Source organism: Phascolarctos cinereus, unplaced genomic scaffold, assembly GCF_003287225.1.
Source record: "Phascolarctos cinereus isolate Bilbo 61053 unplaced genomic scaffold, phaCin_HiC Scaffold_4;HRSCAF=312, whole genome shotgun sequence".
In the NCBI taxonomy this organism is placed as follows: Eukaryota; Metazoa; Chordata; class Mammalia; order Diprotodontia; family Phascolarctidae; genus Phascolarctos; species Phascolarctos cinereus.
Window position 1 is genome coordinate 372,212,367 of NW_027555847.1, and position 25,803 is coordinate 372,238,169.

At 41.1% G+C, this 25,803-nt stretch overlaps 1 protein-coding gene across 3 annotated transcripts in view; it reads right to left on the minus strand.

The window, feature by feature from the left end:
• Positions 1–25,803, minus strand: part of MAPK4 (mitogen-activated protein kinase 4) — a 220,303-nt gene that overhangs the window by 92,937 nt on the left and 101,563 nt on the right. Inside the window, exon 1 of one of the 3 annotated variants that reach the window (XM_078153261.1) lies at positions 9,480–9,626. The exons of the other annotated variants lie outside the window; for them this stretch is intronic. The gene's annotated coding sequence lies outside the window, so the exon portion shown is untranslated. Of the gene's footprint in view, positions 1–9,479; positions 9,627–25,803 lie in introns of those variants that run through there. 3 annotated transcript variants of the gene reach the window in all.

Below are 25,803 nucleotides of genomic sequence, written 5' to 3' on the forward strand. Positions count from 1 at the left end.
TTTGTTATGGAAGAATTCCCATGCCTCTGCAGCTGTCTGCATTCGAAGTCAGAGCCTTCTTCCTAATTGGATAGCAGAGCTAAAGACAGGTGAGCTTCCATCTGGCCATTTATTCTCTGTTAGCCATTCTCCCCAGGCCCTCCCAGAAACCTGACATCTGCCTTATGAATGCACAGGTGGTGGCACCTGCAGGGACCCAATAAATATTAACTGTGTTGAGTGAGGAAATCTCTGTTTTCAGCTAAACCTCTGGGGAGCTGGGAATCCTGCAATTCTGGTACCCAAAGGGGCTGCCTCCCCCTCCTCCTTATAAAAGGTCAATAAATCAGTCATGTAGATGTGAATGCTGCTATCTATGGGCCTTGCTACATTACCTTCCCCAGCAGCTTTACTGAAATAGGCTGGGGGCATTCTGAAGGTTGAAGAGAAGAGAGGAGAGAGAAAGGGTGAGAAGTAGACAAGAGACTGGAAAGAAGACTGAAAAGAGAAAGATAGAAGGCAGAAAAGGGCAAAAAGATACGAGAGGGAAAGGAGCAGCAGGAATGAAGTAGGAGAAAAGGGAGGAGAAAGGAAGGTAGAAGAGAGAAAAGAAGAGGAAGACAGAAGAGAGAAAAGAGAAGTAGAAGACAACGAAAGGGATATGGCAGGGAGAAAAGAGAGAGAAGAGAGGAAAGATGAGGTGGTGTAAGGGGCACTGGAGAAGGGTTGGGAATGAGAAGATGGGGGAGAAAGAGAAAAGGAGAAATTGTAGGGAATGAGAGGTAAAGAAGAAATAAAAAGGAGATTGCGAAAAGTGGGGTGGAGTTGGGGGAAAGAGGGAAGTGAGAGGAGAAGAGAGAAGCAGGGGGAAATTAAGGGATAAAGGAGAGTAGAAGAAATCTGCTCTTATTTATGCTTAGCATAGCTGGTGCCCAGCAGCTTCTCTGTGTGTGTGCGTGTGTGTGTGTGTGTGTGTGTGTGTGTGTGTGTGTGTGTGTTTGTCCATACACACCAATAAAGTCCATAATGCAGATAATGCTGGAACTATAACAGCAGCAGCACTGTGAACAAAACAATCCATTTCCTTAGCTCTATAAATGAAATCCTAGCAGCAGCCAAGACCTCTCTAGTCCTCCCAGGTAAAGTAAATCCGGAGACCGGGACCAGACTCCCCATCTGTCTATTAGTGTCATCAATGACAATCCTGATCTGGTGTTTCCAAACTCATATTGGAATTTAGTTCGGAGAGAGACTCAGAGGCTCCAAGCTGTTCATACTTAGTAGAGAAAAGGGATGGAACATATATGCGGTCACACAGGTTTACATTTTGTTTCTTTTCTAACCCTCAGCCTCAGCCCTTCATCAGGATTTAGTTCAGCTCTGAAAACCAGCACAAACTAGGCTCCATCTCCTTGTAATGACCTAGGCATTTTAATGCTCTGTAGTAATTGGAAAATCACCAGGACTTGGGGGAAGGCTGACTGCTGCTGAAGTAGACAACCCCAGGGTGCTTGGGAGGTCTCATCCAGTGGCCTGTAAGATAACCTGCTCATTACAGAGGCCTGGGGACAACAGCTTTCTGCTGGGCACCACCTTTAACCTGGCCTCCAGAAGCCTCACCTCCCAGAAGGTTTGCTTAATGGCTTAGGAGAATGATCTCTGGTCTAGAAATCAGGAGATCCAAACAGCAGTCCTACATTGTCTAGCTGTATGACCTCACGTGTCATTTATCTTTCTAGACTTCAGCTTCTTATACAGTGTAAGCTCCTTGCGGACAGGACAATTTAATATTTGTCTTTGTATCTCCAGTGCTTGACTAGGTGGTTAATCAATGTTTCTTGAATGTTTGAATCTGTAGAATGGGAAAATCGCCAAGGTTCCTTCAAATGCCAACATTCTATACTTCAATGATGTGAGAGTATTCTTGGTCAGCTGGTGCTCTACCCTACTTCACCTCTCTGACTCTCGCTCGGAACTAAGTGGACTACACTCTATATGACATTAGAGAGGATCTGAAGACATCATTGACTCATAAAATTCTAAAGTTGAAAGGGAATACCCAGCCCAACTCCATCATTTTACACTTAAGGAAACTGAAGCCCAAAAAGGTGGTGATTTGCTCAAGGTCACATAGCTAGGAAGCTGAGGAGCTAAATCTCAGCATAGCTAATTCAATGTTCCTTCCATTATTTCATGCTACCAAGGAGTGAAGAAAGAAAGGAAGAAAGGATTGAAACACCAGGGCTGTTTCAGGTCAGCATAAGCCTCTCTGGGCTCCTTGGCATTTTCTTATTTCGACTAAGACATAAACAAAGAGGTCCTGTGTGGGAAGAAAAGAGTCAATGTGGGAAGATTTCCAGAAGGGCCTCAGAGAAAAGTGCTCTTCAGGGAAGGAATAAGAGAGATTGTGTCCTCTTTGCTTCATGGTGAAAGCCATTACTGCATGGGTCAGAATCCTTTACCATTCCCCTGCTAAGGGAAAACCTCTTTGGGTAGATTCAGCATGGAATGGATGGATGAGAAGAAACACAAAGACACCCAATGTTGGCTGAGGATAAAGTTGTGATGCTCTGGGTAAGCAGCTTTGTGCTGCCAGTTCTGAAATCTTTCCTTTTTTCCTTTCCCCCCCTCATGGAACAGTACAAATTATTTTTAGTTGTGAATCTGTTGCAGTTGCAGAAATTGCAAAGTTAACATCCCTAGTGTTAGCAAAAATAGATTCTTCAAACAACCAACCACTTGTGCCTGGCCTCAGTAAGCTTGGAGCATAATACAATGGGAGTCTTATTGATAAAAGATATACCAAAGTTTACAGAATCACTCTGATCAATTGGAACTAGAGTGGAAAATGTACAGCTCAAGTGTTAAATTTGGCATATTGTTAACTTCATCAAGCCCATAGCAAATATTTCTAAAAATACAGGTGGATGACATTATTACATTTGACCTTCAGAACCACCTTATTCTGCTTTTCCTATGCAAGATACAAAATGGAGTAATGTACCAACTGTTTCCCTATGATTAACAACTCTTTTTCTTCCTTGTGAGTAATGTCCTTTCTAGGTTTATGTTGGGAAGCAGATAACCATGCTATAGGAACAATAGAGCTATGAAGACTGAACAGATTGAACTGAATTTAGTGTTATGATCAGATAAAAGTTACAAAAAGGTTCATCTGACACATTTTATATACACACACATACACATATGTATGTATATATGCACATACATACATACATATATGCATATATATGTTTTTAATTAGAAAAAGAATGTGGAAAGAACATTACATTTGAAGTCAGGAGAATTTAAATTCGAATCCTATCTTACCATGAGTTGTGCCAGGAAAGTTTTCTACTGGCTGCTAGGAATGTGTGAGAAATTGTGTCCCTTAATTTGTGGGGGGCGGGGTTTGCCGGGTAATTATTATTCTCATTGCAGTCTGGCTTCTGACCTTATCATTCAACTGAAAACTGTTTTCTTTGAAGTTACAAATGATTTCTCAGTTGCCAAATATATTGGTCTTTTCTCAGAGCAAATACTTCTGGACTTGTCTGCTGCACCTGACACTCATGACACTGCTTTCCTGGTTCTCCTTCTACCTGTCTGACTGCTCCTTCTCCATCTCCTCTGCTGGTTCATTAGCCATATCACACCCCCCAACTGTGGGTATTCTTCAAAATGCTATCCTATTCTTCCCCTAGATTCTCTCTCCATAGTCTCATCAGTCCCCATAGGTTGAACTATCATCTCTGCAGATGACCCACTGCTCTAAATGTCTATCCCGAGACTCTCTCCTGTGCTTCAGTCTCATATCTTCACCTGCTTATTGGACATTTCCAATTGGATGTCCCATTAACATCTCAAATTCGACATGTCCAAAACTGAACTTACTATATTTCCCCCCAAATCCTCTCTTCCAAACTTCTCTCTAACCTCAACATTTTTACCTTCACAGTATTTCTCTTATCCAAACCCTTTATTCTACTAGCACAGATACTAACTTAGACATCACCTCCTCCCCAGATTATATCAATAGTCTCTTAACTACTCTCCCCTCTTCAAGTATTTCTCTACTCTACTCTGTCCTATACAATGATGCCAAGATAATTTCCTCAAACACAAATCTGACCATGTGAATCCCTTATTCAATCAACTCCAATGAATTCCTATCCCCTCTAGAATATCTAAACTCCTCTGCTTAGCTTTTAAAACCAATGCACTAGTGATATCAAATCAATAGAAACAAGGGTCACTAAACTGTAAATAAGGATCCCTGTGGGCATATATTGACTTAGAAAACCACATGTTAACTTCATCTATGTTTTGTTGTATTTTTATTTATTTTGTTAAATGTTTCCCAATTACACTTTAATCTGGTTTGGGCTTCACTCGGTTCTGTGTGGTGCATGTTAGATAACTCTGCCCTATGCAACTTGGTCTCAACCTCTTTTTCCAGCCCTATTGGGCATCACTCCTCATCCTACACTCTATGACTCAATGAAAATAGCCTATTCTCTGGCCCTTTTATAGGACATCCTACCTCCAGTCTCTACTTCCTCGCACTGGCCATCCCAAATGCCTGGGATGCATTTTCTCCTTACCCCTACTTCATAGAGTCCTTCTCTTCCTTTTTTTTTTTTAACTTGCCCAGGGTCACACAGGTACTATGTGTCTGAGGGCAGATTTTTAAAAATTTTTATTTATTTTTTAATATAAATTTATTTATTTTTAGTTTTCAACATTCACTTCCACAAGTTTTTGAGTTCCAAATTTTCACCCATCTCCCCCTCCCCCCACCCTAAGATGGCATGCATTCTGAATATCCCTTCCCCTAGTCTGTCCTCTCTTCTATCTCTCTCCCTTCTCTTATCCCCTTCCCCTTCTATTTTCCTGTAGGGCAGGATAGACTTCTGTACCCCATTTCCTGTATTTCTTATTTCCCAGTAGCATGTAAAAACTTTTTTTAAACATAGGTTTTTAAAACTTTAGGTTTCAAATTTTCTCTCTTCCTCCTTCCCCACCCACCCTCATTGAAAAGGCAAGCAACTCAATATAGGTTGTACATGTGCAGTTATGCAAAACACTTCCATAGTAGACATGTTGTGAAAAACTAACTCTATTTCCCTTAATCCTATCCTGCCCTCCCATTTATTCTATTCTTTTTTTGACCCTGTCCCTCAGAAGTATTTCTTCTGATTACCCCCTTTCCCAATCTGCCCTCCTCTCTATCATCCCCCTGCTCTCTTGTCCCCTTCTCCCCCTATTTTCCTGTAGGGTAAGACAGATTTCCATACCCAATTGAATGTGTATGTTATCCCTCCTTAAGCCAAATCCTATGAGAATAAGATTCACTCATTCCCTCTCACCTTCCCCTGTTTCCCCTCCACTGTAAGAGACTTTTCTTTTTGTTTTTTTTTTGAGATAATTTACCCCATTCTACCTCTCCCTTTCTTCTTCTCCGAGTATAATCCTCTCTCATCCCTTAATTTTATTCTCCAGATATGACCCCTTAATCTTCAACTCACCCTGTGCCCTCTATCTATCTATCTACATATACATACTATAATTTTTTTCCTCAACTACCCTAATACTGACAAAGGTCTCATGAGTTATAAATATCATCTTTCCATGCAGGAATGTAAACAGTTCAATCTTAATAAGTCTCATGATTTCTCTTTCCTGTTTACCTCTTCATGTTCCACTTGAGTCCTGTATTTGAAAGTCAAATTTTCTATTCAGCTCTGGTCTTTTCATCAGGAATGCTTGAAAGTCCTCTATTTCACTGAATGACCATTTTTTCCCCTGAAGGATTATACTCAGTTTTGCTGGGTAGGTGATTCTTGGTTGTAATCCTATCTCCTTTGCCCTCTGGAATATTATATTCCATGCCCTGCGGTCCTTTAATGTAGAAGCTGCTAAATCTTGTGTTATCCTGATTGTGTTTCCACAGTACTTGAATTGTTTCCTTCTGGCAGCTTGTAATATTTTCTCCTTGACCTGGGAACTCTGGAATTTGGCTATAATATTTCTAGGAGTTTTCCTTTGGGGATCTCTTTCAGGAGGAGATCTGTGGATTCTTTTAATTTCTATTTTGCCCTCTGGTTCTACTATATCAGAGCAGTTTTCCTTGATCATTTCTTGAAAGATGATGTCTAGGCTCTTTTTTTGATCATGGCTTTCAGATAGTCCAATAATTTTTAAATTCTCTCTCCTGGATCTATTTTCCAGGTCAGTTGTTTTTCCAATGAGATATTTCACATTGTTTTCTAATTTTTCATTCTTTTGGATTTGCTCTACTGTGTCGTGATTTCTCATAAAGTCACTATCTTCCAATTGCTCTATTCTAATTTATAAGGAAGCATTTTCTTCAGTAAGCTTTTGGACCTCCTTTTCCATTTGGCCAATTTTGCCAGTCCTTCTCTTCCTTGAAGATGTAAGTCAAACACCATCTTCTGCATGAAGCCTTTCTTCATTCTCATTCCTCTCTACCCTCAACTTCCAGTGCCCTCCCTTCTCAATTACCTTGTATTGAACTACTTTTATATCTTTGTATTTATTTTCTTTGTAGAGATGGTCACTTCTGAAAAAATTCTCCAACTACAGTGAAGACACAGAAGTACTATAGGAGATATAAAAGTTAAGGCATTACCTCTTTTCTCAAAGGGTTTACAATCTATCTGAGGAGATAAGACATACAAACAGAAAATGATTCAAATGAAAGAGAAGCTGCTGTTTTGAGTGTGGTGTGGACATTTTCAGTTGAGAGCTCAGGAAAGGGAGAGATCAGGGAGAACCACAGATATCAGGGAAGGATAAGGGAGAGGTCTTGAAAAGACTGTGAACTTTATGAAAAATTACCATAGGCTCACATATTTAGAGCTGGAAGGGACCACAGAGATGACCTAGTCTAACTCCTTCATTTTACAGATGAGGACACTGAGGCTCTGAGAGGTTACATGAAAAGGCAGCGGTCATAAAAGCAGTAAATAGCAAAGACAGGATTCAGATCTATGCTCTTTGATCCCAAATTCACTGCACCAATTATTATTATTTTTTAAATAAACCTTTACTACAGGCATTTTACTGCCAGTTCTGGACATGAGCTCAGTCTCTTATTATTTTTTAAATAAACCTTTACTACAGGCATTTTACTGCTAGCTCTGGACACGAGCTCAGTCTCATGCATCACACCAATAACAGAATGTCTACCACAGATTCGCTTCGGTAACAAAACAAGTTTAGGTGGCTGTGAGATATTCCCCAAAGTGTTTACTTCTTTTTCCAAGGCTCTCAGATCAACACACTGTCAAGTACAAGATGCTAATTTCAGGTTGTTTACCAAGCCTAGGTAAATGCTACACCCCCAGGCTGACTTCTCTTTCTCTCTTGATTTAAGAGCAGAAGCATTACAAAGTAGAAAGTAGCAGAAAAGTTCTGTCTGATTCCAACTCTGCATTATCCCACTCATTCACCCCCTCCTTTCCACTCCTACTCCTACTGAGGACTGGCGTAAGAGATTTTTAACTGGTCTTCTTATCTCTTCTCTCTAAACTATCCTTTATACCCACTACCCACATGAATCTTCTTATAGCACTCCAACCCCATCCACCAAAAACCAACCAAACAAAAAACAATCTTCAGAGGATTCCCCATTCTTTATGGAATTCAATCTGTCAAGATTCTGCACAATCAGATTCCAAACTACCTTTCTGTTATTATTTCTAGTCACAAACTCTATATTTAAATTAATCTAGGCTAATTGCTAAGCAGCCTCCTCCCCCACCTTACACTTTCTCACCTCCAAGTCTTTGTTCACACTGTCTAGAATGATTTCTTTCCTTCTCATTAAGGTTTCCAGTGCCTGTGTGTTGGAATCCTTCCTTGTTAATCGAGATCTAGATAAAATGCCTCCTCCTTACTGAAGCCTTCCCTGATCTTCCAGCTATACGTGATCTCAGCTGTTTCAAATCTCTCATACCACTGTTTGAAACTCTTACGTGCATTTATCGTATTATAACTTGTTATATAGTTATTTGAGTTATAGTTACAATTGTCTGAGAAAACTAGGAGAGAGAGAGCTGGCCTTAAAGCCAGAAAGACCTGAGTTCAAGTCTTTCTTCTGACACAAAGTCTGGATGGGGGTGTGTGGATGGGTCGGGGCATAGAGGTGGGGGGGGGAAGGGATCAGGAAAGGCAGGTTCTCTAAGTCTATAGGTAGCAGTAAAGGTATTCACTTGTGTTAGTAGAGCGTCTTTCCTCCATCAGGAATACCTCACATCCAGGGGTGGGGAACCTATGGCCTTGAGGTCCCACCCCTGCATACCAACGAAATCATAGGTTCAGTCCTTATCCTTGAAGTTATTTGTACATCTGTCTTCTTTTCCAATTGACTATAAGCACCTTGAAGGCAGGGGTTATGGCTTGTTTCCTCTTTAAATCCCCCTACATCGTGGACCACAGTACTAGGTACTAATAAGTGTTAGTTGATAATCTGAAACAGGCCTTAACCCAAACTGCCTTTTCCGAATCTTCCAGAAGGTTCCGATATTCCCCTGACTTTATCAGTTCATTCAATGAATATTTATCAAATGCCATATGTATAATATTACACGCAGTGAACAGTGAGTGCTAGGCATTGGGGGCAGATGTAAAGATAAATAAGACAAAAACATCCTGCCGTCAAGGAACTTAAAATCTAGCAGGAGGAATTTGAGAAGCAGAAAGCTTTATCAGAGCAGATGGAGATGTGGGGTGCATGACCCAGACACTGACATTCCTCGGGTTTCCCAGGATGAGGCTATGTGCCTGAGAAAGGACATATTAGTTTTTCCCAAACTATCTAGGCTTATTCAATTGACTAGGGCTACATTTTGACCTAAGTGAACCTAATGTTTCATTTTACATTGAATATCTGTATTTATATTTATCTATCTATATCTATGTTGTTGAGCTGTTTCACTTGTGTCCATGACCCCATTAGGGGTTCTCTTGGGAAAGACATTAGAGTAGTTAGCCATTTCCTTTCTCTAGCTCATTTTACAGGTGAGGAAATTGAGGTAAACAGGGTTAAGTGACTTGCCAAGGGTCACACAGCTAGTAAGCGACTGAGGCTGGATTTGAACTCGGGTTCTCCTGACTCCTGGCCCAGTGCTCTATCCACTGTGCCACCTAGTTTCCCCCATCCATGTCTGTATCTCTCTATACATTTTTCTTTAAAAAAATCAGTTTTGAAGTGTGACCTATGTCTGAATCAAAACTAATATTTCCATTTTACAAACAAGGAAAGTGAGGTTAAGTGCTGAGTTATTTAGCTAGTATGTACACTCAGATCAAGCCACCTACTCTTTCCTCCAAGTCCTGAGTCCTTTTTATTATAGCATGGTACCTCAGCCTCACATCAACTGATGCTCCCTGTGGTGGCTGGTGCATGAAGTATCTATGGGCAGCATGATACGAGACAGCACAAAAGTGATATGATTGAGTCCTCTGGTACTCACCTGCTGTGGTCCCTTCAGCGAGTCACTTGACATCTTTGGGATTCAGTTTCCTCAGCAGTGAAATGGGCATAAAAGTATCCATCATCTTTGTTCAGCCTTCTGTTAGGAATAACCAGAGTAGGTCCCTTTGCTAGTATCAAGTGCCTATATATAGTGTCTAATAATCACACCAAATGGCATAATCCTGCTAGTGTTTCCACATGCTGTTTCTCTTTCCTCTGACGCAGTCAATGTGTTGCTGCCAAGTTGGGAAGTTGTGGTGCCCTGCCAACTTCCAAGGCCATTTTGGATGACACATTCAAGTTCTTCCCTCATCTCAGCTCCCACATCTTTAATTGCTCAGCAGAAAATTTCCCACACATCAGAGGCTTCCTGCTCACTTCATCTGCTCCATTGTCAATCCCATTCCTCATCCTGAGTCTCCCCCTTTCCTTTCTCCACTTCTTTCTGGATCTCACTTTCAGTTACTTTGTCCCTCTGAAAGCTCCTTCTTACTTGGCAACTATCTCTTCTCTCTCTTTGTGCTCCCTCTCCTTTTATCTTTCTCTTTGACTCACCATTCATCAACCCTACCTTTATTCACCCCAGCCTCAACCTTGAAAACTATCCCTTCTCCCCCCCTCCCCCACCTAAACACCTGCCACTTAGTGCTTAGTGAATAAGAGAAGGGAAGGGCTGGAGAGAGAGTGGTAGCTCTGGAGAAGGCAAAATCAAAATGTAGAAGGCTCTCTTCTACTATGCTTAAAAGGCCAGAGACAAAAAAGAGATAGAGAAGGTACAAGTAGCCCCTTACATTTGGGGTGGGAAACAGAATTAAAGTCACCAAATGAAAAAGGACTAAAGCAGTGGCCTTGAGGCCGCATGTGGCCCTCTAGGTCCTTGGGTGTGGCCTTTTGACTGAGTCTAAGTTTTACAGAACAAATCCTTTTATTAAGGGGATTTGTTCTGTGAAGTTTGGATTCAGTCAAATGCTGCACTTGAGGACCTAGAGGGCCACATGTGCCCTTGAAGCCGCAGGTTCCCCACCCCTGGGCTAGAGGATCTTGCTATCCTGCCACAAGCCCTACTTCCTGTCCCTTCACATCTGTTTTTCTCCCTTCCTCCATTCTGTAAGCTGCTCTTTAGCCACCTGAGCAGACCTACCACTATTAGAGGAAGAAACAGAGGAAGAAGAAACCTGACAGTGATAGGTAATACCACACCCATGCCCACACATATTTGTCTCTTTGGCTGCTCTATGTCACTTGGTGACTCCAATTCAGTGACTGTTTTCCCCTTCCTTCTCTTTCCCATTTAAATCTCTTTCCAGAGCCATATGTCAGCTTCCTCTCCATCTCTTCCCCCCTGCCTTCTATTTCCCCCAATAAGGCTTTCCCTTTCTTTGCAAAGGGATGTGGTTGCCATGGCAACCAAGTGCCAAAATTATTTTAAATTACCATCTCTTTTTTTTAAGTTAACTTGAGAGATGTCTCCTACCCTCTCTAAGACACAATGATCCTATTTTCTCAGACAAGAAAAATTCCTAGGATAAATGAATCAAGATGGTTGGATTTGTGGGGTCTCTCTTTCCACCCCAGCCACACAGATGTTACAGAATATTCAAGCTGGAAGGTATTCCAGTTATCATCTCATTCAATCCCCTCATTTTTTTTTTTGCCTTTTTTGGTGAGGCAATGGGGTTAAGTGACTTGCCCAGGGTCACACAGCTAGTAAGTGTCAAGTGTCTAAGGCCGGATTTGAACTCAGGTCCTCTTGACTTCAGGGCCGGTGCTCTATCCACTATGCCACCTAGCTGCCCCTCAATCCTCTCATTTTACAGAAGAAGAAACTGAGGCCCAGACAGATGAAGAAATTGAACCAAAGTCACATGAAAAGTTAGCAGCAGAGCCAGGAAGTGACCCTAGCTTTCCTCAACAATGACCAGAGCTCATTTCAAAATATGCCCATTGCTGCCTCTCTCAACATTTCTGGTGCCTGGACAAGAATGCATAGAGACCTTTGCTAAGATAGAAGGAAGTGGCTCAGCTATTGTTACAAACAACCTGAGGTTCATATGTACACACAAACAGTCCATAACAACCTAACTGTTTTAAAATCTCTTCACAACCTCTCCTTAATGGTTATTTCGCTCTAATTACACTCATACAAGTATTATGAGGCAGGAACAGCCTATAGTGCAAAAGTACCTTGAGATCCACATCCTGACCCCTCCCCCCATGCTCTCTGGACCCTACGATGTTCTAGACCTCTGGGTGCCACGTTTTCTAGGATGTCAACACAATCCACCTGTCCAGCAAAGACCACTGCAGAATCACCTAGTGTGCACCAGTTGCCTAAAGACAGAATATCTGTGCAATCTACTCATCTCTCTCTGCTGGGACTAGTACCCTTTTGGGCTGTGGTAAGGGCAACAGCCAGAAGTACTTATTAAGTGCTAACTTCATATAGAACCCTGGGGGTAAAGGAGGTTGGAGGGAGGGTGGGAGTGTGATCTGAAGTTAAGATAAGACACAGGTCCCAGTCCATTAACATCTCTATCCCTGGAGATACAACATTTCCCTATCTGACTATGTTGTTGTTCAGTCATTTCAGTCCTGTCTGACTCTTTGTGACCCCTTTTGGGGTTTTCTTGGGAAGGATACTGGAGTGGTTGTACCATTTCTTCTGCAGCTCATCTTACAGATGAGGAAACTGAGGTAAACATGGTTAAGTGACTTGTCTAGGGTCATACAGCTAGTACGTATCTGAGGCTGGACTTGAACTCAGGAAGATGAGTCTTCCTGACTTTAGGCCTGGCACTCCATCCACTGTGCACCTAGCTGCCTCAGCCTCCTATCATTCATTCCACCTCTCCCCAAACCCCACCCCTCCTGAACCTATTCTTGAATCTCATTGAAACCTCCAGTTTTTCCATTCCTCAGTACTTTCTGAGGCCATTACTCCTACTCTGACTTCACTTTTCCTCAATGTCAATGCAAGAGTTAACACTTTTGTTGTACCCCCTCCTCTGCTCTCAAATCTCTTGCGCCCTTCTTCTACTACCACACATCTGTTACCAAATCTCAGTTCTGGATCACTCTCCTCCCACTTCTGTTCCTACTTATGAGCCACTGAATGTAGGAGGAAGAAGTCTCATAACCACGCTGACTGGGTACATTACAAAATCATGTTCCCCTGCCTCAGCTGGGTCTTCACAGCAGCGAGGCACTTCTATTCTGTCCCAGTTGATTCCTTACCTCATTCCTTGTTGAAGCTATTCTAAAACTTCTCTTTCCTCCTCAAGCTGCTCCCTATTTCCCACCCCAAGCAGAGGCCCTAGTTTCTTACTTACTGAGAAGATTAAGGCCATTCAATTTGAGCTCCCTCTTTTCCCATTCTCTTCATTTCAAAACCCCTTTATATCATCTCCACACCTTCCTCCTTTCTCCCAGTCTTTTACAAAGAGCTGGCCCTTCTCCTCCTTGGTAAGTCCAATCTCTCAACATGTGCACTTTTTCCTATCTCCTCTTATTTTTTCCAGCATATTGCATCCTCAGTCATACCCTTTCTTTTGAATGTTCCTCCCCTATCATCTTTCTTAATGCTTTCAGGTATGACTGTCTCCCCCATCCTTAAAAAAACACCAAAACCTTCCCTGCCATCTCCTCAAGCTTTCATTTTAATCTCCTCTCTGTGTTTCATCCAAATTCCTTGAAAATATTGCCTACATTGGTCACGTCCACTTCTCCTCCCATGAGCTCCTCAACCTTTTGCAATCTGGTTTCAGATGTCACTATTCAACTGAAACTGCTGTGTCTAATAAGCTCTTAATTCCCATATATGATGGTCTTTCCTCAGTTCTCATTCTTTTCAACCTAACTGCTACATTTGACTATATGGGCCACGCTCTCTTCCTGGATACTTTCTCCTCCCTGTATTTTTGAGACAGTTCTCTCCTGATTTGCCTCTGAGATCCCTGACTGTTCCTTCTCAATCTCCTTTGTTGGCATATGATCCATATCATGCACCCTAATTGTACGTGTTCTCCAAGGTTCTGTCCTAGGCCCTCTTCTCTTCTGCCTCTACAGCATTCTTTCTCCCTATAATCTCATCAGTGAATATGTGTTGAACTATCATTTTTATGTAGATGATTCTCAGATCTTAATTGGAGACCTAGTCTCTCCCTTGAACTCCAGTCCTGCTTCACCAATTGCCCACTGAACATTTTAAACTGGACATCCTGGAGACATCTCAAACTCATTATGTGCAAAACTGAAGTCATTTTCTCCCCCCTCCCCAAATCTTCCCTCTTTCAGAATTCCCTATTTCTTTCATAAGAACCACCCTTCTTACAGTGTCTCAGGTTTGTAACCTTAGCATCATCCTGGCCTCTTCTATCTCTTTCACCCTGTGTATTCACTCAGTTGTCAAATCTTGCTGTTTCTACCTTCATACTATCTTTCATAGTCAACTCTTCTTCACTTGCATAACTACCTTTACTTCAGGCCCTCATCACCTCTCACACAGATTATTGCTCTAACCTGATTGGTCTCCCTGTCTCAAATCTCTCCCCATTCTACTCCATCCTACACACTACTGCCACAGGAATTTTCCTTGAACACAGATCTGATCACATCAATCATCTCCACTGGCATCCAATCGCCTTTAGAATACAAGATAATTTTTTTCTTTTAGAGTCTTTTTCAACCTTGTCCTAAGCAATCTTTAAAGTGTTACTATATATTACTCCCCTTCATATACTATATGGTCCAACCAAACTAGACTTCTCTCTTTGCCTTACATATGGCACAGTATCTCTTGTCTTCCTGTTCTGGACTAGCTATTCCCCATGCCTGGAATGCAATCTCTCCTCAATTCTTTGCCTTCAACATTAGTCCTGTCACACTCAAATAGAAAGGGGTGGTGCATACTGATTTCGAAACCACATATTAAACACTATCAGGAAATATTAAGCAAAATAAATAAAAATATAACAAAACACAGACAATGTTTAGATAAAAATATTTATTCCATTTGTAGTCATATCTGTATGTTTTCTCTCCTGTGGAATATAAGATCCTTGTAAGCAGAGGTTGTTTCATGTTCTTTCTGTAACCCCAAGAAGCTAGTACACAGTAAGCACTTAATAAGTGCTTATTGATGAACAGATATCAGGGTTTTTAAAAAAAAACTTCAAGTGATGCTTTGTTTCACATTGTAAAAGGTTGGGGGGGGGGTGAGGCTGGCAATTCAGCTCCCAGCCTAGCAGAAATAAAAAGTCTAGCAGAGAAAAAGGAGAGGACATTAGAGGAAGTAGAAAGATTTCAAAGCCCTGTAATTCCTAAGGCCCCGAGTCACTTTGGTCACATTTGTTCCCCACAAAAAATACGTTATTACCAGTATACTCTTAAGTTTGCACTCACTCTTCTCATGGACTTTGGGTATATTTGTGTGACAGCGTGCTCCAGGTTTATGGTGGGAAGGTTTTATAGCTAACGTTCTTATTATGTGCTATTTTAGTAAATACTGTTAGTTTAAAATAATTGTCAACTGTTAATGAGAACGACACTGGTAGGGTGGTGAGTGACTATCTTAGAAGTGAGCAGCTGCCTTCTGATGACCCCAAACTGTAAGCGTGAATGCAAGTGAGGGGAGCAGGCCAGAAGTAGGGTGGCTACAGCATTATTCCCCCCAATAATTTTATAAAGGTGTCCAACTTGATTCTAACTGAAGTGCCTCATGGTTCAAAACAACAGATACTATGGAAATCATTTCCCTGAGATTCCCCAGCATAGACAGTTTAGGGCTAAAGGGCCATTTTTTTACAGTTTTCCTTCAGATATCTCCACTGATCGTTTTATTAAAGAAGATAAATAAGTGGAGGAAGACCAAACACATACACCAGCAAATTCCTCCCTCCCTCCCACTCTGAATCTGCAGTCAGTACTAAATAATTAAATTTGGAATGATCAATTGAGCAATCACCCCAAATCTATTTACTAGAAACCCTTGGGATATCATTCCTTTCTCTGGTACATTGACTAGAAATGACCTGCAGTCTTATCATCTCATTCATCTTCAAACAACACAGTATTCAAGTTAATGTCTCTATAAATACACTCCAGTGCAGTGGGAAAAGCACTGAAGTTAGTGAAATGTAGAGGCCAGGGTTTGATTCTTGGCTCTGCTTTGTAACCTCAAGGAACTCACTTAACCTCTCTGGGCCTCAGTTTTCTCACCCTGTAAAACAAGGGCGTCAGGATATTAAATCTCAGAAGCCCCTTCCATTGCTAATATTTGATGGTTTTCCTGTGGGTCAAAGTAAAATAATACATAAAATGGCTTAACGTTAAATCAATATAAAACCCTGCTTTCAGTGGGAGGCCAAACTGTGGCCAACCAGCAGTAAAAAATTATTATTAGATAATTTATTAATTAGGATCATAGGATTATAGATTTAGAGCTAGAAGGGACCTCAGGGGTCATTTCATGCCTCATTTAACAGATAAGGAAATTGAGGCTTAGAGAAGGGAAATGACTTTTCCCCATCACCCAATGAGGAAAGTGGCCAAGCAAGGATTCAAATGTAAGTCTTCTGATTCCAAATCCAAATTCTGCTGGGCAATGAAAAGTTATTCAATTTCAATAATACCTGTGGATGTTAAAGCTATGAGGGGTGCTGAGTGATGGCTCTGCATTTGAATTTCTCACAATCACCGAACTGTGGAAATCTAAAGGTGTATCTTAGAAATCATTTAGTTTCACCCATTCTTTTGACTGAGGAAGCCCAATCAGGTTAAGTGATTTGCCCCAAATTACACAGTTAATTTCAACTCTCCAAACAGAGAAATGAGTGGGGGAGGGGAGGAGAGAGATGGGGAGGAGGGAGGAAGGGGAAAGGAGAGAGAGAGAGAGGGAGAGAGGCAGAGACAGAGAGAGAAAGAGACAGAGAGAGAGACAGAGACAGACAGACAGACAGACAGAGGTTTTCCTTGTCTGCAGCCAGAGGTGAGTCACTTCTTTTTCTGAATCATGCTGCTGCTGCTGTTGGAAGAAAACTTGAGAGAAATAGAGATAGAAGAGTGGTCGTCCCATGAGATTAAGAAACTATTTGAAAATCAGCCATGAACTCACTCAGCAGTCTAGTGAGATAAGAAAAAGTTTCAACTCCTATTTTCCACAGAAGGAATATCTTACAAGAGGTTCTGATGGGAATAGCACTCTGATTTTGCCTGTCACTATTAGGACCCTATTTCAGCCAACAATTTTCTTGTACCTACCCAATAACCACTTCATTTGGTTAATTAGGGTCCCAAAGGATAAGACTTATTCCGCTTAGCCTCAGAAAACATAATTTGGTTTCCACTGAGTGGAAGTTACAGGGAGACAGATTTCCTCTCACTATAAATAGGAAAAACTTCCCCCAAAATGATGCTCTTTGAAAATGAGAAGGGTTGTCCCATTAGGGAGTAAGTTCCCTGGCCCTGTGGATGTTCAAGCACAGACTGGATCAATCAGTCAATGCTCCTTGAAAACCCAGCTAGAAGAATTGCACAAGTCTCCCTTAACAGGGATCATCTCTCCCCATTGTTCACCTCTGGAGTGGGAGGTTTTTGACACTTTCAAACTCTCTCTAATATCAAGACAAAAAACGATATGGAAGCTATAGATATACAGTGCAAGCATCAAAGCAGTCTCTTCCTTATCTGATGTTGGACGTAATCATTATTAACATAGAAAACTGAATATTAAGAGCTCAAATTCACAGAAAGAAGTCCCTGCTCTGCTGTTTTGTGGTACCTATGACCCCAGACACTATGGGCCTGAGCTAGTTAAAGGGCACTCACTGGTACAGCAAAACCAAGGGCTTCCTTGATAGCTTTTTCTCCTGGGCAGCTGGGGGGCTCACCGGTCATATCGATAACTCTAGGATTACATTAGTTATCCTGTATTTGATTATATATGACCGCCCAGGTAACATGTGTCACTGAGGGGACATTTCCTAGGATTCTTTCTGAATTTGGTGGGGGGGGGGAAGAGGAGGAGGGTCTGATTTACTTTTCAACACTGGGTAGACAGCAGTGATTTTTTGAACTTAATGGCCTTATCAGCTTCCAAATTCAGAATTACAGAATATTAATTCAACCTCCTCATTTTCAGAAGAGGAAACTGAGGTTATCCCAACTAAAATGCCTTCTCTCTTTCTATCTAAATGCTACCTTTCATTTTAAGGCCAAGAGAAAGTCCCACCTGCTCCAAGGAGCCTTCTATGACTCCTATAGTCTACGGTGATCTTTCTCTTCCTGAGCTCCTTGAGGGCAGGGACTGTATTTTGCATCCCCAGTGATTTGTACAGTGCCTGGCACATAGCAGGCATTTAATGAATGTTTCTTGACTGACTACCTTACAACACTGATAGTCCTAAGCACACTTTAGCACTTATCAAATATCATTTTTTAACACTTAATTTAGTCTTGTTTGCACAACTGGACTATAAGCTTTTAAAATTTTTTTAAATTTTAAATTTATGGAATAAAACAAGTATTTCCATAGCACAGTACAATAAAAAAGATGATTGCATATGAAACTGTAAATCTGCTATGCACAACTTGCTATTCCTTTCAGATCTACAACAAAATTATCATGTAAATTTCTTTTTCTTTCTTCCACTGCCCCTGCTCTAGAAATGGCTACCATTAGACACAAATAGGTACACACACACACACACACACACACACACACACACACACATTTACATATGTCTGTAAAATTATTCCATACATACTTCTGCATCTGCATCTCTGGATGCAGATAGCACCTTTCTTCATATGTCCTTTATAGTTCATTTGGGTATTTATAATGGTTAAAATAACTTATTCACTCAAAGTCTTTCTTAAAACAATATTGCTGTTACTGTATACTATGTTCTCTTGGTTCTGCTCATTTCACTCTTCATTATTTTGTGCAAGCCTTTCCATGTTATAATTTCTTATAGCACAGTAGTATTTCATCACAATCATATACCACAACTTGTTTAGCCATTCCCCAATTGAGGGGTATCCCTACATTTTCCAGTTCTTTGCCACCACAAAGAGCTGCTATAAACATTTTTTCCCAAATTATCTTCAGAAATAGACTAAGTAGTGGTATTGCTGGGTCAAAGGGTATAGGTAGTTTAATAACTCTTTGGGCATAACTCCAGACTGCTTTACAAAATAGTTGGATCAGTTCACAATTCCACCAATGACAAATTAGTGTCCCAATTTTTCCACATCCCTCCCCAACATTTGTCACTTTCCCCTTCTTTCATTTTAGCCAATCTGGTAGGTGTAAAATGATATCTCAAGGTTGTTTTAATCTGCATTTCTCTAACTGATAATGACTTAGAGCAAGTTTTCATGGGATTATAAATTGTTTTGACTATAAGCTTCTTTAATTTTTTATTTATTTAAAATTTTTTTTTTTTGCTTTTTTTGGTGAGGCAATCAGGGTTAAATGACTTGCCCAGAGTCACACAGCTAGTAAGTATCAAGTGTATGAAGCTGGATTTGAACTGAGGTCCTTCTGACTCCAAGGCCAGAGCTCTATCCACTGCACCACCTAGTTGCCCCTTGACTATAACCTTCTTAAGGGCCAGAACAATGTCTTTCCTTCACATCCCATTACAGTGCTTAGCAAACAGTAAGTGGTCAATAAATATTTGACTAAAATACTTACTTCACAAGAGCGAAGGATCCCAGAGAAGACCTTCTAATCCACTTAATACATTCATTGTTGGTATATTTGGCATAAGTGATTCATCTGAATGTACTGGGAAGAGAACAGCCCAGCATAGTGCCTTGCGCAAACAGATTTAATAAATATTTGTTAAACTGAATTTGTATGAAACACCAATGAGGTTATGTCTCTCAATACCTTAACTGATTATGAAACTGTAAATTCCTTGGGGGCAGACACCTTTTTACTTTTTGTCTGCATCCCCAGCATTTAGTAGAGTTCTTAATGTTTGGGAGGGGCTTAATGAATGCCTGTTGAATGAGTGAATGGGGGCTAGGAATGATGTTGCCTCTAATTTTTGACATAAGCTGCAAACTATCACGACTTAGCATATGTGAGAACAGTGTAGAACCTGCAACAAAGCAAATTTAACACAAATGTTGTCTTATGCAAAATAATTCTTCTATTGCATGGCAACTAGAAAACAACCGCACCTACTTTAGAGCTTAGCCTGGTAATCAAGGGATGAATTCCCTCAGTCTGGTGGGGTCCTCTGGCAAGAAGGAAGGAGCCAGGGCTACCACTTCTCCTTCTCTCCCTCTCTTTTCCCTGGGCTGGTAGAATGGGCTATGCTGTTATATAAGAGGAAGGTCCTTTACACATAAATCTCTTTTATAACTCCCAGAAATTCATCTGGGCTGAGTTCATATTTATACAATATCTGAAGTGCTTTTCTCACAAATATTCTTTGAAGGAGTACTCATATCCATTTTACATTTATCTTCAGTTTATCCTGTATATTTCTTGTTTGTACAAAGTTGTTTGCACATTGTCTTTTCCATTAGACTGTGATGTCTTGAGAGCAAGGAATGACTTTTGTCTTTCTTTGTATTCCCAAAACTTAGCACAGTGCCTGGCACATAGTAGGTGCTTAAAAATGCTTATTGCCTGACTGATTACAGACGAAGAAACTTGGACTCAGTGAACTTAAGTGATTTGCCCAGAGACATACAACTAATAAGTACCAGAGGGAGAATTTGAACCAAGATGTGTCCTGCTTACAAGTCCAATGTTCTTTCCTCTATATTCTACTGCCTTTAGTTGACAAATGCCCACTCCCTGCCCTAGGAGAGTCAAGTCAAAGGGTCATTCAGATTTTGATACCCCTAGATGGATTAATTTAATTCCAGTGCTTTCCTAATATTAAAGGTAAAGAGAGATTCAGGTGGAGATTGTGAGTTGATGTCAAAGTATGATGAAGGCAATACTGATAAAGCCATCAAAGCAGGGGTCTTTGAATCAAAGCAATGGTAAGGATTATAACATAATTCAATTCAATTCAACAAGGCTTACTATATGTATATACTATGTGTATGTACTATGTATACACTATATATTCACAGTGTAACGGAAGAGACAACATACAAACAACTATGCACAGACAAAATATATATAGGATAAATTGAAGATTAATGTAAAATGGATATGAGTGCTCCTTCAAAGGATATTTGTGAGAAAAGCACTACAAGTAAGAAGGGAGAACAGTTTAGACATGGGGAAGACAATGTTGATGGGATTTGAGGTATTGTATTTGGAAGAAGAGGGAATTCATGACATATCTTCAATTTTTTTTTTAATAAAGTATGATCCTCTGCTGAGAGGGAAGAGTCACTTAGAGAAAAGAGAACTTCTCTGTGAGAACTACAATAGAAAGCCAGTCAGGGACAAATTTTTCAAAAAAGGTTGTTTTGTAGTAGTGAGAGCCTAGCAAGATTAGATAACAAATCTGAAATGGACGGTCAGTACCATTGTGAGTTCCTCCAGGGAGTCCAATAGGAAGGAAGTAGAAGAGAAGTGGATGGGATGGTAGGAGTAATCCCGGGTTAGAATAGGAGAGAGGGGCAATTAAAAGAATTAAAGGGACAGTGCAAAACTGAATCAGTTAATTCTAGAGTCACAATGTCAAAGGGAGAAAATCGAGGCCAAGATAGGGTAAAGGAAGCAGCCTGCCTTGGAGGACTGGTGATGGTTAGGAGGAAGAAGAAAATAGAAAGAAAGGTGGGAGGGCACCCAAACAAACATCACAGTTTTACTAAGGCCAACTTGGCCTGTTTACCACTCTCCAGAAGCCAAATTCAGCTGTCTTCTAACTTCCTTGGTCCTAGGTCCTCTCCATTCTCTGCCCTACTTTCTTGGCATGGATAGAGCTAGGCAGAAGGGATACCATAAGGTGAAGGTAGAAGCCAACCAACTACAGTGTTCTGGCTTTATTGTAACACCTATGAAGAGAAACTCAAGGATAAGCTGAGTACAAAATATAGAAGCCATGTGTGGACATATTTTATGCTCTGTCTTGCTACGTATGTTGCTGTTCAGTTGTGTCTGACTCTACATGATCTCATTTAGGGGTTTCTTGGCAAAGATATTGGAGTGGTTTGCCATTTCTTTCTCCCAGATGAGGAAACAGAGGTGAAGTTAAGTGACTTGCCCAGGGTCATACAGCTAGTGAATGAGGTTGGATTTGAACTCATGAAGATGAGTCTTCCTGACTCCAAAGCCAATGCTCTATCCACTGTGCCATGTAGCTGCCCCTGGCTATATGTACATATATACAAAAGCATGGCTGTTGTTATCAGCACTATCATAAGACTCACAAGATGATTTTGGTGGTCCATAGACTATACTTTGAGAACCACCAGGTTGCAATTATAAGCCAAGGAGTCAGGATTACTCATTTTTCTTTCTTTTTTCTTTTTTTTTAGGCAATTGGGGTTAAGTGACTTGCCCAGGGTCACACAGCTAGTAAGTTTCAAGTGTCTGAGGTGGGATTTGAACTCAGGTCCTTCTGACTCCAAGGCCAGAGCTCTATCCACTGGGCCACCCAGCTGCCCCAGTTACTTCTCTTTTATTTAAGTTCTGAAGTCCTTCAAAGCTGCTACCGTTTCCCACCCCATGTCTGTTCAACACACTGAAAACACAAAGCCCTGAACTCAGTAAGCCCCCTGGTTCCTCTCCTCCAGGCTCAATCTTGCTCAAGTGTGATGAAGTTTTTCTGATTGACTGCATGTATCCTCCCTAGTAATTATTTTCTAAAGCCTTCTCATGGTACCAAGGCAGCCCCTCAATTTTTCCCAGGCCAGGGCCATGAAACATAAGCTCAGGGAACTCCACTGAACTTTTAGTACAGACCTGGGGGTGGAAGCATATTAAAAACCTTTTTTTTTCACTTCAACTGAAAACATTAGGAAATAATATTTATCTGGCCTACAAAACTTTTCTAGGACTGTCTGTATTTGAAAATGTGTAAAAGATAAAGAACAAAGGCAGAGGTCTCAAAAAATGGACCAAGAGGTTAAAACCAGACAAAATCTCTGTTCTAGATCATCGCTTCTTAAACTGTGGGTCAGGATGCCAAATGGGGTTGAGACCCACAGTTTAATAAGGGCTGAGGGTAGTGAGTGGAAAAAGTTTAAGCCTGGTTTTAGATCATTGCCTTCCCCATCTCCAGAAGCAACTTGCCAGTGACCAACCCAAAGGAATGACCTCCTTCTGTTAATCAAAAAGGCTTGAGCTACTTATCTATGGGGGAGGTCTCTATTGATGACTTCGGGAGAACACTTGAGGGGAATGGTCAGGGAAAGAAATTGGGTAATCATTATAGGTCTGTATTTTAACATATTATAAACTTTTTTTTTCAAAATTCCTATGTATCTCAAAATCCTGTCAGGGTCTAGATGTGGGCTTGGTGGGATAAGGAAGGAAGGAATTATGCCAGTTTGGATTTCTCTCTAGGTTAAAAATGTTTGGATATTAAAGTTAAATTAATAACACCATTTCTGGCACACTTGTGCCTAAAACACATAGCACAGCATTAATATATTTTCTTCGACACTCCCTTAGGAGAGGGATTGCTTCACTTTTGGTTTTGTACCCCTAGCACTTAACACAGTGCCTGGAACATCAACAGTATTTAATACATGCTTACTGGCTGAATGACTGGCTCAGTGTTGAATTCAAGGACCAGAGAGCTCAGAGGGTGCATCTTAGATTGACTCCCCTTCTTGTTAACAGGTCCTAATTCTTGGTCTACCAGTCTTTGTTTATTAGATCATTCTATTTCTCCCCCAGAGTGGAGGCTAAACTCTCTTTCTAGCGCATTTCTCCAGTCTTCTTTTGTTTACATCCCAGGTTCTCTCATTTCAGTTTCAGATTGAAAATATTCTTTTCACACTGCCTGACCCACTGACTTGGCCAGTAACCTTTGGATTCAACCCTTAGAAATTTCTCATTTGCTGTTTTTGTAGTTTTGGGCACTCAATCTTACTCTAAGACCAGCATCTTCCCTCACTTGGCACATACTAAGTTCCCCTCTGAGCTCTCTGTTTCTCTACCTCTTTCTCTGTCCTTCCATCTTTCTTTACTCCCTCACCCCCAATCTTCTATTCTTGGTTTTAATACATTTCTAATGGGATGATTATACCAGTCCTTCCATAGTCAATCTATTCATGCTTGGTTCTTCTTCTTCTTCTTCTTCTTTTTTTTTTAAAGGCAATTGGGGTTAAGTGACTTGCCCAGGGGCACACAGCTAGTAAGTGTCAAGTGTTTGGTCTAAGGCCGGATTTGAACTCAGGTCCTCCTGACTTCAGGGCCAGTGATCTATCCACTGCACCACCTAGCTGCTTACTTTTTTTTGAACTCCAATTTTTTTTTCTAAAAATCTTCCAAGATTCTTCTTTCTAGGCTTTCAAAAGAGTCTATTTGTCTAACAAGTCAGCCTCTTTAATGCTTCAAAGCTGCCATTCTCCTACCTTCTATCTACCTTTTCTCAGGTAGGCATGTAGCTCATATCTATACTCGCCAGTTAAAACATCTTCATTTAGACCATCAACATGGAATTAAGAGAAACAGTATCACGTGGCAGGCAGAGTTCTGGCCTTGCATCAGGAAGACCTGGGTCCAAGGTCTGTCCCTGACACATAACAGCTGACTGAGTGACCCTGGGCAACTTTCTAACACCAGAAGTTGCAGAGAAAGGTGCTGGTCTGCATTGGCAGAGGAAACTAATCACTGGAAGCTCCTCACACCGATGAAATCACACATTCAATCTACCCCTCCCTCAACCACATGATTATAGTTTAATACCCCTGACTCCAGCCAGGCTGATCACCTCAAGCCTATTAAGAATTTTGGGGAGGGGGTTGTTTTCACCATGTGTTCTAGGTGGTGCAGTGAATAACCTGCTGGGCCTGAAGACTCATCTTTGTGGGTTCAAATCTGGCCTCACACACTTACTAGTTGTGTGATCCTGGACAAGTCACTTAACCCTGTTTGCCTCAGTTTCCTCATCTGGAAAATGAGCTGAAGAAGGAAATGGAAAATCACTTCAGTATCTTTGCCAAGAAAACACCAAATGGGGTCACGAAGAGTCAGATGTGACTGAAATGACTGCCACCATCAACAACAGCAACAGTGTGTTCTGTAAACTAGTTCACAGGTGAGTGTTATGGATGGCTTTCAGCAGGAAGTTCCAGTAAATTACAGTCATGGGCAATGGTGTGTACTTGAATCATGGGTCCTGGTTACCTACCTGCAAGGGGAAGGAGACACTGTCTTGGAACACAAGATGTGGCTTCCCTTTTACAAAGCCCATTTGCATGCTTGGAGAAACTATGTTATATAAGGGTAAAGTACTGTTTTTCATCATAATCTATCTCCAAAACTTCAAGGGCTCCCATATTAACTCAAGAACTGTCAAACATATTACACACAATTTAAAATGCTGCAAAAAGAATCTTCTGTTCTAGGAAAAGCTGTCAAGCAAATTTCACCAGCTCCTCACTCCAAATCTGCTGATGTGGCACACCTACCCATACCCTAATTAGTAATTCACAGCATGATAGAAGGGATTTTTAGAGATAACATCAACAGATCTACAGCTGTAGATCCTCTACAACCTCATTTTATAGATAAGGAAAATGAAGCCCTGAAGTTTGCTCAAGATCATCCAGTTAGAGGACATCTGGGCTTCTTGCCACGTGCCCTGCTACAGCCCCATTCCTCTCTATCTGGAACAGAATTCTAGAAACCATGCCCCATCCTCCAGTGTGAGGAGAGATAGATAGAGAGAAAGACCTAGTATGTGCCAAAAAAGAAAAGATGCTTGGCTCAGGGCAAGGTTGAAAGCCCTGAACTAAAGAGACAGCTAATGAAGGATTTCCATTACTGGTCAAGTCAGTGGGTCAAATGGAATGAAAAAATATCTGGTCATCTGCCTTACTACTGTAGGAACATTTCCCTCCTTTCTTTCCTCTCTCATGCCCCAATTTCCACCATTTTTTTTACCCCGAGGAACAGTAATCAACCCAAGACTACTATTGCTACTGGAAAAGACATGTCAATGGACTGTCTTATGGCTCCACTCCCATCCTGTGAGTCCCCAGATCAAAACTCCCTTCCCTAGACACCACTCAGAATGTCCAATTTGGTGATAAGATGCTGGAGCTCGGGAAAAAAGATGGACATATAGGTCTAGGAGTCATCCACTTATTATAATTGAACTCACGGAAGGTGACAAAATCAAAAGAGAGGGTATAGCAAGAGGAGAAGGCCAAGGAAAAAGCCTTGTGAC